The 12249-nt window shown below is 40.5% G+C and overlaps 1 long non-coding RNA gene across 1 annotated transcript in view; it reads right to left on the reverse strand.

Moving 5' to 3' along the window:
- Positions 1–2031: 2031 nt before the first annotated feature.
- Positions 2032–12249, reverse strand: part of LOC135298662 (uncharacterized) — a 53045-nt gene continuing 42827 nt past the window's right edge. Inside the window, exon 3 of the long non-coding RNA XR_010360702.1 lies at positions 2032–3954. This is a non-coding gene — a long non-coding RNA (uncharacterized LOC135298662). The remainder of the gene's footprint in view (positions 3955–12249) is intronic.

Genomic DNA, 12249 nt, shown 5'->3' on the forward strand with positions numbered 1-12249 from the left:
ACATTTTCTTTTAAAAACGTGATGCTGGTAAATATTAAAATCCCTTTTTAGTCTCTTTTCTCTTTTTTTTGCTTCTCCACTTCTGTATATAAAATTCCCAAAAAGATGTCTGTGCAGTTCCAAGCTGTGCTTGCATCCAACCAGATGGAATACATATACAAAATAAAAAAAAAAAGGGCAGAGGTTATATCTCAGGACCTTTGGGAGTCATGACTTCTCCAGGTCTCACCAACCCAACTGTTCTTGGCCATCCTGAATTGCTCATGTCTTTTTTGGTATTACCACAGAGCTGCCAGTGAACAAATTCTCATCACTGATGTGATGAAATGTGGGACAGAGCAGCAGAGCCTACTCCCAAAATGTATCTGTGAGTTTCACTGAGCTTGTGAAGTTAATAGCAAACAGGTAATCCTTCAAATGGCCGTGCCTTCACAGCACTGCTAGCTGGATTTATTTCTTTTTTGTTTTCTTTTCAAAATGTGCTATGAGTGCCACATGCTTTTGTGGGCTGGTACCAATATCCAGGCCTTTCACCATCACTGTCATTGCCATCATTCAACAGCCAATATCTTTCCTGGATTGTGTTCTTCCACTCCCTGCTGGAAAATGACTTTTTAAATTTTAATCATGTTGTTATTTGCCTTGTGAAATATCTGTTCCTGAAAGAAACTGTGGTCTCAAGAAACTGTGACAGATGTTCAGATTTTATACCCATTAAATGATAGGTAAAACATGTGGGGGTTTTCTCATTTTTTTACCTTCTTGCACTTCTTATAAAGATTTTAAATATCAGAAGTACCTTGTGCCCAAGCCTTGCTAACAAGCACAACTTAGCTTGGAAATTCCTAAATTTTTCATGAAATATTACCTGTACTGATAGTCAAGCAAATTCTGCATGTGGATGGTCTTCAGCTGACAAGGAAAATGAGGTCTGTGTGAATGGCAGATGTGGGTGTATGGAAAATTAATTCACCTGGGAAATTTAGGGAATAGAGTTCAGTTTTTTATTGGTTATCAGCTGCAAGTATTATCAGACTCTCCAACTTAGCCAGTAAGTGCTGCTGTCTCTAGAAAACCAACACACTGGCTCAGAGCAGATGGGGGAGATGGAATAATAAGTAATTCTTGATTGGGTTCATGCTCCTGTATGTGTATACAGGACAGCATTTTTCCTTTTTTTGTGTGCATGGCACATTCCTAAACTGTAATTGCTAGACTCTCCAAATTTCTCTGGCTGCCAAATCCCCCCACTGTGACTCTAGCAGTGTTTTGCATTAGCTGTACTGAACAGTAAATATTATAAAGAAAATAACCAGCACTGAATATTCTGCTAATGCATTTAAACCAACCCCCTGAAATTACTTTTGACCAGTTGTGTACAGCCCCAGATTTCAAGGCCATTTGTGACAGAACCCAATTTATCTTTAGTAGTTGTAGTCATTACTCTTGGTCCACGAGGCACTGCAAACTCTGATAGCCTCTTTATCTTCCTGTACCCAACCTGCAGTATTTAAAATGTTAACATCTCTCCTTTGTTACTGGTTCAGCACATTGACTGTTGAAGTTGTGCTTAAAACGCTGAAACCTTCAGAATATAATACAAAAGAGAAAAAAAGTATTTCCTGTTCTGCAGGATAAAATAAGGACAACAGAAATCTGTTGACATAGTCACCACTGAAAGAATACACTGCATAAAAGGAAGTTCAGCAAAATGAATGGGTACCAATGCTTGGCAGCATCCCAGGCTTTAAAATTAAACAGCAACTTAATTTTCTTTAGAAAGAATGGAGAGATAAAACTGAAATTATTCTTCCTGCAGTTAAGAACCATGAACTTTTTAAATGCTCTTAAGACTTCCAAAATCTCATCTGAAGAATTAATATTTCTTGTAATACTTTTTTTAATAAGGAGACAGCATGTACAGCCCTGCTTTCTTGGAATGTTTCTATTTTAATTTTATTTAAGGATGAGTTCTAATGCTCAAATAAGTTACACAAATCGTTGTCCAGAAGTGGCACAAATCATTGTCCAGAAGTTGAAATAAAGTTACCAGAGGTACAAATAAAGCAAATTAAGAAACACTTCAAATAAAATTGCTGTCTAAAAAGGTATGGGATGACAGATTTCTTCAGAATTGCTAATAACACTGAGGTGACCTAGAAAAGTCCAAAAGCTGTGACACTAAACACCAAAGGCTGATGATCAGCTGTGGCAAAATCAAATACTCTTTACTGAGAAAGTCATGGGGATTGTTAAACTGATCTATACCTGTCTGAGTAATGAAAGGGGCCTTGATTAAGGTCAGGAAACAAATTTCTTAGGTTTTGAAGTATGGACTAAATTTTCTCATTTATAAATGCCTCTGTTCTGTCTGTGTTCTTTAAATCAGCTTTTTTCAGAGATCAGGAAGCATTCTGTGGCTACACCAAATGAGCTTGGGAAAACTATTTTGGATTAGGAAGATTGATTTGGTAATGACAGAGCTTGCTGAGGATCAGAGGAGTGGTTTTAGTAATGAAGACGGGCTTGGGGTTGGAGAAGGGATACAGGGCAGTAAAGGTATCATGAGAAGAGGGGGAAAAATGGGAAGGATTACACCTGCACAATGGGAATGGGGTTCCCTCTGTGGCGCTGCTTCCAACATGCTCAGTAAACGTCCTGTGAAATGCCAGGCTGAGCCTGCACAGCCTTTTCCTCTCAGCTCTATGGACCCCACCTTTCCAGAGAGCTGCAGGGAACACACTCGCTGGGAGGGCTCACAGCTCGGGAAGGGTCTGCAGCACCCATGCTTGAAACAGAAAGTTGGGTTGGAAGAGACAATTTGCCAAAACCCATAACAAAAAGGTGTTCTTGCTCACCTCATGGAAGTTTTATTTCATCTTTTGGACCTTTTTGCAACAGACAGAGACGATAACTGTGTAAAACACTCTTTTTGGAGTACAGTTTTTGTCCCACAAAAAAAAAAACACCAAAAAACAACCAAAAACCAAAAAAATCACAAACAAAATAACCTACAACTTTTCCCAGTTGATACAGGAACATGTGGAAGCCAGACCTTCCACTGTTCAGAAAGCAGAAAGCAAGAAGGGCTCTTTATTTGTTCCACTGTATTTGGAACTACAAATCTTAGTGGATGCTTAGAAAGGCAGAGCAGAGCATCCACGATGCTGCATACTTATTTTCCTCAACTATGAATTTGTCCCTATTGTCTGAAATTACATTTCTTTCCTGCTGGGTTGAAACAGTAAGGAATGGAACTGAACTGCATCAGCTGAAGTTAGAAATGGTTTGCATTTCAGCTGGGAATTGGCAATCCTCAGTTTAATACTGTCTTTCAAGATACACTTAGTTTAGGAGAGCTACTTACTTCATATTTATGTAATGCTCTACTAACACTACACTGTTTCAACAAATCAAGCCAGTTAAGTGTTCTCTTTGCAGGCTGAGGATGTCAGGTTCCACAAAAGAATATATAAATAATTTGCAACATCTAGGCACGGAGAATTGTGGTTGTGGATCTCTCTCCTTGCCTTTTTTTAAAATTAAATGCTGTGCTGCCCCAGTCAAGTGGCGTGCCAAGTGACTGTAGGCAAAGCCGTATGGTCAAAATGCTGTGCTTTGTCAGCTACAACTCCCTCTCTCTTTTAAAACAATGTTACATCTTTAATTTATTACCACTTTTCTGTGCTCTGGGAAAGCTCCTGTGAAGGAGGTGTCGGTTTCCAGACCCAGTTCCTGAGGAGTTTGCTTTATAAGGTGAACTCAAGCAGTGCTGTGAACATCTCGAGGTCTTCCTTCATCTGCTCAGGGGTCAGGGAAGTGCTGGTATAAGCTTTCCCCTGCCAAATGAATCTCAGGTTCTCTCCTGTTAAGTGATGCACCACATCTTGGGGAGATTCTCCTCTGAGACTTATGTCCTCTTGTGCCAGCTACTGCACCACTGTTGTCTGCAATCTGCACATAATTTAGCCTGGATTAATCAGATTGTCTATTCTTTATTCTCTATTATGCCAGGATGGCAGTGAGACTTTACAGACTGATAATGGCACAATATTTGAAATGTAAACAGCAAAGTTAAATACTGTAGCAGAAGCTTACTAAAAAATAACGCTTCTGAATCATATTGCAAATATTTGTGGTTTGCAAAGCAGCAAGAAAAATACAGAACTGCCATTTAAGAAAACATTTGTAATTCAACTGGATGACTCTGTGACAGATTAAACATTTTCATCCTGGAAGAAAACATGGCTAGCTGGCCATGATTAAGTAAAGATGAGGAAATCCTTTGCATATATATGTGTTATATTTTATGGGAAATTCAGGTGTTAGATATGATTTAAGGTGGCTCTGATATAATGCAAATGTAATGGGGCAAGTGACAGAGGAACTTTGTTAAGTGTGCAGTCAAAACTAAAAGAAACTGGAAAACTACATACCAGATTTATTTCATGTCCTTTTCATGTATTTTTTTTGCAATACCTACAGCTATGCTAAAAATACTTTTGTTTAGGGGAAAAGAAAAACAGTTTTGCTTAGTGCAGGGTTTTAATATTTTGATTTCTTGGCTCAGGTGCTGAAATTCATTTGACTTCATAAATTTCTTCCCGATGCAGTGAGATTTCTTTCTGACGGTCATGAGCTTTTCACGACTTGGAACACTACATCAAAACCATGAGCACAGCTAAATTATCTGCTGGCATTAAGCAGCTAAGCCTGTCTGCTGCCATTATGCTCAGAGGGGCAGCAGTGCGTGTGTGTGCAAACACCAGCCTGGTCAGAGAGTGAGACTGAGGGCAGCTGTGGTGGCCTGGTTCTGGGGAAGGCAGAGCCAGAGGTGCCTTTCTGGAGTGCTGGAATACGACCCTGCTGCTTCATGTTGTGGCTTGTGGTCTGAGATGGCAATCACCAGTGAGTTTGGATCCTTTTTTGCAGCTCATTTTTATGTCAGACATCACACAAGGTAGATTGGTTAATGCTTTCATTTCTGTGCACGGGGGAGGATTTAAATACAAATTTGTGAGAGTTTTACTGTGGATGTCCTCTTCACATGCCCAACACAACCCTTTTTTTACCCTCAAAAGCTGGGTCCTTCATGCTCTGTTCCACTTCTTTACATATCCATCTTTCACCAAAAGTCAGAGAGCTTCAGGCTTGAGTAAAGTCCTCAAACCAAAGGCAGATTCAGTCTTCAGGAAGCACAAAGATATTCCCGCAGATTCACAGCCACCACAAAACTCACAGACAGCAGGACTTTTCCACTGCTGAGAGGACACTCAGTAAACTCCAATGTATTTTTTAAAATTATGTCATCAGCAAAAGGTTTGGAGAAATCTTAATAAGGTTCGGTGTTGCTAGGAAAAAAATTCTGTTTGGCTCATTGGAGATGAAAAGTGAGTGAGTGGAGGGATTAAACATATGCCTCCCCTTTATCCAGCTATCAAGAACTGTTAAAGACAAACCTGTCTTCTATATTTCATGTTTATTCCATATAAAAATCTTGAAAATATTTTTATTTTTTAGAGTGGCTGTGGTGTCTAGGAATTTGAATTGCTCTTAAAACGAAAATGCAAGGCAGGAAGGTTGCACAAGCACATACCACACCTTGGTAAGCACTCGAGGGACATTTTTAAAGTCTGAAATGGGCACACAAAATAACTTTTTCCTCATATTCAGCAAAAACCTGGAAATGGCTTGTGGAAATCAAAATGAAATTAAAATGCTTTGTAAAGCTCACAAAGTGGACACCAAGCAGACACATGACATGAATAAGCTCTTCCCAGTATCCTCACTGTTCTTATTCATACTCAAATTATTGACAAGAGTCCTAATACTTTCAGGAAGAGACTCATATTCTGAGACCACAAACAGAGGCTGAAATTGGGGCCTGGTTATTAAACAAATAGGTTAGTCAGGAGATCTGAAAGGGAAGATGTAAACAATTTACATTCCTAGTAATGGAATTCCTAGAAACTGGAAGCCTTTCCATAATGTTTGCTTTTTTTTTTTTCCCACGGCTCATTTGAGCTCACTGGAATCCCACCCAGTAAAACACGGGTTCCCAAAATGAGTTTGGTATGGGTCAGACATGCATCAGCTTTGAGTGCTGAAGGTCTGTGGTGCAAGGCTCATCGTTTAGAGTGTGTACCTTTGTGTTCCAGCCCCGTTGTGTACGGCAGGAATGTTTCCAGTAGGACTGAATTTGTTTTTTGCCAACAAATGGCCTATAAAGATTTGCAAATTTAGCAAACGGTTGCTTTCATAACAAATATTTTGGCTTGTGCCCTGTGTGATCTGTGCAACACCACAGCACCGTGATTTCCCTCAAATCCATGCAGCACAACAATAAATCAGCTAAAATCTAATATACTGGTTGCTAAAATGGAATGTGCCATACATTTTTTTTTTGTAAGAGACACATATTAATCTTAAGTCTTCAACCTAATACACAGTAAAACTTACAAAAGTTTTCAAACATCTTTAGCTGTATTTCTACTGTTTTCATTGAGCTTTGTTTTCCAGACTCTGGTAGCTGCAAAACCATGGTGATAGTACAGAAAAGAGAAAATCCTCTCCTGTACCTCACTGTAAACTGTATTTAAAGGGTTTGTTAGGTCAGAATTCTTTGAGAAAAACTTGTCTTTTTGGTTTTTTTCCTCTTTGAGGAGCATGGGGACAAGCTAATGGTTTGCCTATGATGGTATGCATAGGATTTTTCATTTAGAAATCAGTAACATCCAGCATTATTTCCTACTTAACAGAGAAGACAGAGGCAAAGACCTTGGCATTGAGTGGTTGTCTGACTTGAATTTCTAGATTTCTGGCTTTTTTCTGATCCACAAAGTGCTTCAGTTTACCAGTCTCTCTAGTCCAAGATTTTGAAGCCAATTCACTGCTGTGTTTGAGCAGTCATACAGAAGTGCCAACTCAGACAGAGTTATGATTTTGCTAAGAAGAAATACTGGCTAATCCCATTTATTTCAGCATGACTTTTTCTCTCACATACTAAATCTTGCTCTTAGTATCCCCAGATGGGATGAAGAGAACACAGAATCATAGAATGGTTAAGGTTGGAAAAGACCTTATCACAGTCTGCTCTTCCTACATCCTTCCACTTGCTCAAATTTTCCTCAGGGTAAGGGGAAGGATACATTTTAGAGGGGATCTTCTTCTTCCAAAGGGAATGGCCCTCTGAGACCACATAAAATTGGTGTTGAGATGCCTAATTGGAAGTGATTTGGTCTCGCTAATTACTTGCCTGGGTGTTTTGTTTTCAGCTGTCTGTCCCCAGTGTTCAAAAGCCGTCATCATCGGGGCATTGTTTTTGCAGCTCCCTCAAATTCCCTTTCAAGTGATGTCTAAACTTCAAACTGTTTTCCTTGCAGGCAGGTCTACAGAGATTTACTGGAATCATGGGAACCACAGCTAGTCAGCAGGCGAGAGGAAAAGGCCCCATTATTGGCTCTGTCAGGAAAACTCTGCTCGTAATTAAATTCTGCTTAAGATTTATGAACCCAGTGCAGTGGGCTTGATTGGGCTGCTTATCAGTTATGGGGAACCTCATTATTTCAATTTTCAAGTGAAATCTGTTTCAGAACAGACACAACTCAGCAGGACCTTTTATTGAAATATTTGGTCTGCTTAATAACGGGTGGCTACTTGTTAATTATTGGGGTGGGGAAGCTGGGCTCATTATTGGGATGAGTAGTCACGTCATCCCAATATTTTTCACATCAGTTCTTTGAAAAAGTCAAGTAAGACATGAACAAAAACAAGAAAGTTCATGCGAGCTCTGAACTTTCAAGTGAAATATGTATTTTTTCACTTCGGAGTAAGAAAAAACCTTTTTTATAAATCACAAAAGAATTAAAATTTATTTTTCCCTGTATAATCTGTATAAGGACATTAACACTTCTACCAGCTACATCAACAATAAAAATAAAGTAGCAATTGTTTCACATTTGGAATCAATCTATTAAAACCTAAGAACATATCTCTAGTCACTTGTTAAGGCAAATACAAGTAAAAGATTAGCCAATTTGAAAACACAGTGAGATTTGGTTCAAAAAACAGGAGAAAAGTGAACATCATTGGAGCAAGTCCCTGGTGTTCCTTGAGAGCCTTGTTAAGGTTTTGCAGCCAAACTGAAAGGAATATTTGGGGCAGTTTTCTAGCACTACTGGAGCTGTGGCACCCCTTAGGTGCTTGTTAAATCAGTTTATTTCTTTTCACCCTCTAGTAACTATATTATCTAGTGACCAGACCTTGTATGAAATCAAGAGCAGAATTATTTCCATTTAAAAATACAGTCTGGTGCAGAGTCTTTGATTGTTTCTTAGTTGTATGCTGTTCCACTCCCCTGGAGTTGCTCAGGACAGTCAGGTGGTGATCACTTTGTTGCCTGAAGAACCTCTCTCCCTCCACCCAGCCAATTGCTGTTCCTGCCACATTTGAGAACTCCAGTTTTGTTGCTTTTCAGACTTTTTGAAAGGGTGCTTTTCCTGAGTTCTCGAATTTTTCAGAGAAAGGTAACTCCATATCTTTGCTGCTACCAACTCTGATATCACAAGTCAAACACCACTTTATAAGTGCTCCAGCTTTTTTTTTTTTCCTGTTTTCATTTTTTTTTTTTTTCCCTTAAACAGGAATGAAGTGAAGTATAAACATTTCCTGAAAAAGTACATATAATAGAGGTTTGTTTGCCAAGTGGTTTTATTTTCCTCCTTGGCTGTGACTCTCAGAAAATGTTTAAACAGTAATGTAAAAATAAATGAATAGATTTTCTTCATTACTATTTTCTTTCCCTGCAAGAATGTGTGCCTCAGGGACACAGGGGTACAGAACAGATTAATAGGGAAATTTTAGTGGGAGCCCCTTGTTAAATACTGGCAGTACATCACTGTACTGGAGAAAAATGAAAGTGGGTGCCCATGGAGCTCTGCCTGATAACTGATTGCAAGACGCCTTCAAGGCTGCAATTTATCTTCAAGAAATACAATAATTAGATCTGTGTAAGCTTGGGCTGTCTCTCTTCAGTAAAGAGGCCGATATGATTTCATTATTCAATTCCTGTGAGGTCATTAGTGAACCTGGAAATCTCTTCAGCCTGTCTGTGTTAACTTGGCTTCCAGGAATGAGAAGAAAGGATAAATCTATCCCTAACAGTGCCAGATGAGAACCAAAGTCCTGCAGTTTATTTGGACACACTTAGGAAGGAAAAAGGGGAGCTCCTTGGTGCTGCCATGCCATTGTGAATCTCAGCAAAGTGCTGCCCACACAGGGCTGTCTGCTTCCTAAATCTGAGCTCCTCTCCTGCTCCCAAAAGTAACTTGCAGGATTTTGCAAGTTCAGTGATATTAACACATACTTCTTAACTCCTGGGCATCATCAACAGCTACACTGGCCAGGTATTTCTAAAGTAAAAGTGAGTACTTACCAACACTTTCCAAATACCTTTTTTGATTTTTTTTTCAATAAGAAAAGCTTTTACTGAGAGAAAACTCTTCCCATGGGGGAAATGGTATAAAAACACACAGCTTGGGGTTTTATTTTTAAGTGTACATTTACATGTATAAGGTTATCATCTATCACCATCTCAAAGTGTTAGCTCCTGTTTCAATGAAACAAGGTGTTACATAAGGCTTAAATCACCTCACCAGCCACTGAGAGGAAAATCAGATGGCGTACATTTGATCTATCCAAACTACTTCACATTTATCACACACGGGTAGCACCTAACACCTTCACCCAGCCACAGGGCACCTGAGGAATGGCTTGCCTTTTTGCATTACACCACTACCAGGTATTGTAGGAGTTTTTTGCCATACCCAGGAATAGCTGTTAGGAGAAGATAGCAGGAGGCTGGAGCATAATTAAGGACTGAAGCATCTCAGGGAGAATTCGTTCTGTATTTACAGGAGCACCTGTATTTCAGGCTAACCCAGTCCAGCTCTCCTGATTGCAAAGTGGCAGCAGAGAAACAAGCGTGTTTTCATTGAAAATGCCAGGAAAGGAAATAAGAGGAAGAACTGCGGAGTGGGATCCAAAGAGCAGGAAGATCAGAACAATAACAATGAAAAAGCACTTAAAAAAATACAGAAGGGAAAGCAGGGGAAAAGCAGAAGAATCATGTTGGGGTTATCATAGCAGAATTTGGAGTTCTGTCCTTTTTGTATTTTTCCTGGAGGCTGCGGACACAGTGAATAGAAAAGCACAGCATTAATTCAGTCTAAAAGATTCATTTGTCAACTGTGAGCTGTAGGAATCCGTCCTATTGTTTTTTCAGCTTGAATCCTCAGAAGTGTTAAAAGTTACTTTTTAAGTGCCCCTCAAATCTTTCTTTCCCCCCACCCCTGTCTACCTACATGCTCCCAAGCATTTATTTGTTTGTTTGTTTATATATGTATTTATTTTCATCTATAAAAAGGGAAATGATAGGCCTGAATGCAATTAGGTATTAATTACACAGCTAAGGGGAAATGTTTTCTTTCATCTTCCCCTTCCCCGTTCAAGTGCTGTGCTGGGCTTTTCTTGCCAGCTGCATCACAAATGGAAACAGCCAGAGGAACCATTTACGTGTCGTTATGAGGTTGTGAAACAAGTCTGCCAAGTGCCTTGTTCTCAGAAAAAGTCACTGCGATGTCACTGCTTAGGGCAGTGTTAATTTTTAAGTGGGTTTGGGCATGCCATTGGAACCAGCTCAGGAAGGAGCAGAGGGTGTACAGAGGACACTGTGCAGAGCAGCGCTTGCTCTCATTCCCTGTTCCCTGGTTTTGATTAGGCAGCACAGGCTGAAACCCACTGACATTGCCTGTCTCCTGCCTAGGAGGAGCTCGCTGTTGTGTGCATGGCTGTGCCAGTTTTCCAGCCTCCTTTCTGGATGCTTATTTAAATCAGATGTCTGCTCTGTAGGTCCTGCAGCTTGCCTCTGCTCAAGGAGGAAGGGTAAACAAACAGCACAGAGCCCTTCATGTACGGATACCAGCCTCAAAAGGGCAGGAGCAAGGATTTTTATGGTCAGATTGGACAGAGCCCGGGTGTGAAATCCCACTGCATCATCTGGACAGACAGGAGTGGCCCATTTGAACTTTCTCAATAAACTCTTACATATCCTTCAAGCGCATAAACCCCTCCTCTGAGAGAAAAGTGCAGCGCTGGTGGCAGCAGCAAGAAGGGAGCTGAGGAAGGCAGAGAGCAGCTCTGTTGGTGTGTGTGGAAGAGCTCCCTGCATCAGCCCAGATGCTGGAGCAGACGGCAACCACACATCGCCTGCAACACTGAATTTCTGCACCGAGCAGCAGATTCTGTGTTATGACTGGCCACCGAACAACAAAGCGATCCAACTCTACGTTTCCCTTAATCATCACAAGTGCTTACTTTGTATTAAAATGAAATGCCTCCAGGACTAGATCATAGCAAGAGAAATGATAAATCTTGTCAGAAATGCTGCTTGCCCTGGCAGGATGCAGGCTCTGTGGTTTTGGCTGTAGCGCATCCGCGCCCTTCGCTGCACCGAGGGCATCTCACGTGCCTATTTAAGGTTCAGGTTTGGCTCTCCCCCAGCTGCCCTGGAACCTGTTTAATTTTCTCTTTAGAAACCAAAAAGTTCATTTTTCCAGGGGTAAACTGGGGGCCAAAGGAGGTGCTACAGCAAGATGGTCTAATCCTCTGTTTTTGCCAGCTGTGAATGTTTTTGAGAGTCTGGTGCCAAACTCTGAGCACATGCTGGGTACCTGTCCCTTGATGTCCTGAGGCCTTGCCTGATGCTGGAGGTCTAACCCCAGCTCCACACCTCCCTCCTGCATACCTGGGTTTCTTTCCCAGGGAAGGTGAGGTGCAGGCAAAGAAGAAATATTCGTGGGCAAATCTCATCCTGATGTAAGTTCAGATCCCAGCTGAGCTTAGTAGAATTCCTTCTTGCCTGTGTGTTTTTGACATGGCCAGTGTACAAAGCTTGCCACCAAAGTGCCAGAACTGTCTCTGGGAAAATAAACCGTGTGGTAGTCTGCATGTTTTCTAGTTTTTATCTTTTTGTAGCAATATGCTTCTTGGAGGCTTGTGTCTTCTTGATATTTTATCAGGGGATTTCATACTGTCCTTGGAGTTATTTTGGTTTGCAGGGTAGAGAACAATGGGGGAATGATAATATCAATTGCTTCCTCATATTGTTTTTATTTATTTTTTTCCCTCCTATGTTTTGGGAAATAGTTGAATTTTACATGAAGCAGCACACTGAATAGTCATCTGTTGTCC

The sequence above is a fragment of the Passer domesticus genome, chromosome 4, assembly GCF_036417665.1.
Source record: "Passer domesticus isolate bPasDom1 chromosome 4, bPasDom1.hap1, whole genome shotgun sequence".
NCBI lineage: Eukaryota > Metazoa > Chordata > Aves > Passeriformes > Passeridae > Passer > Passer domesticus.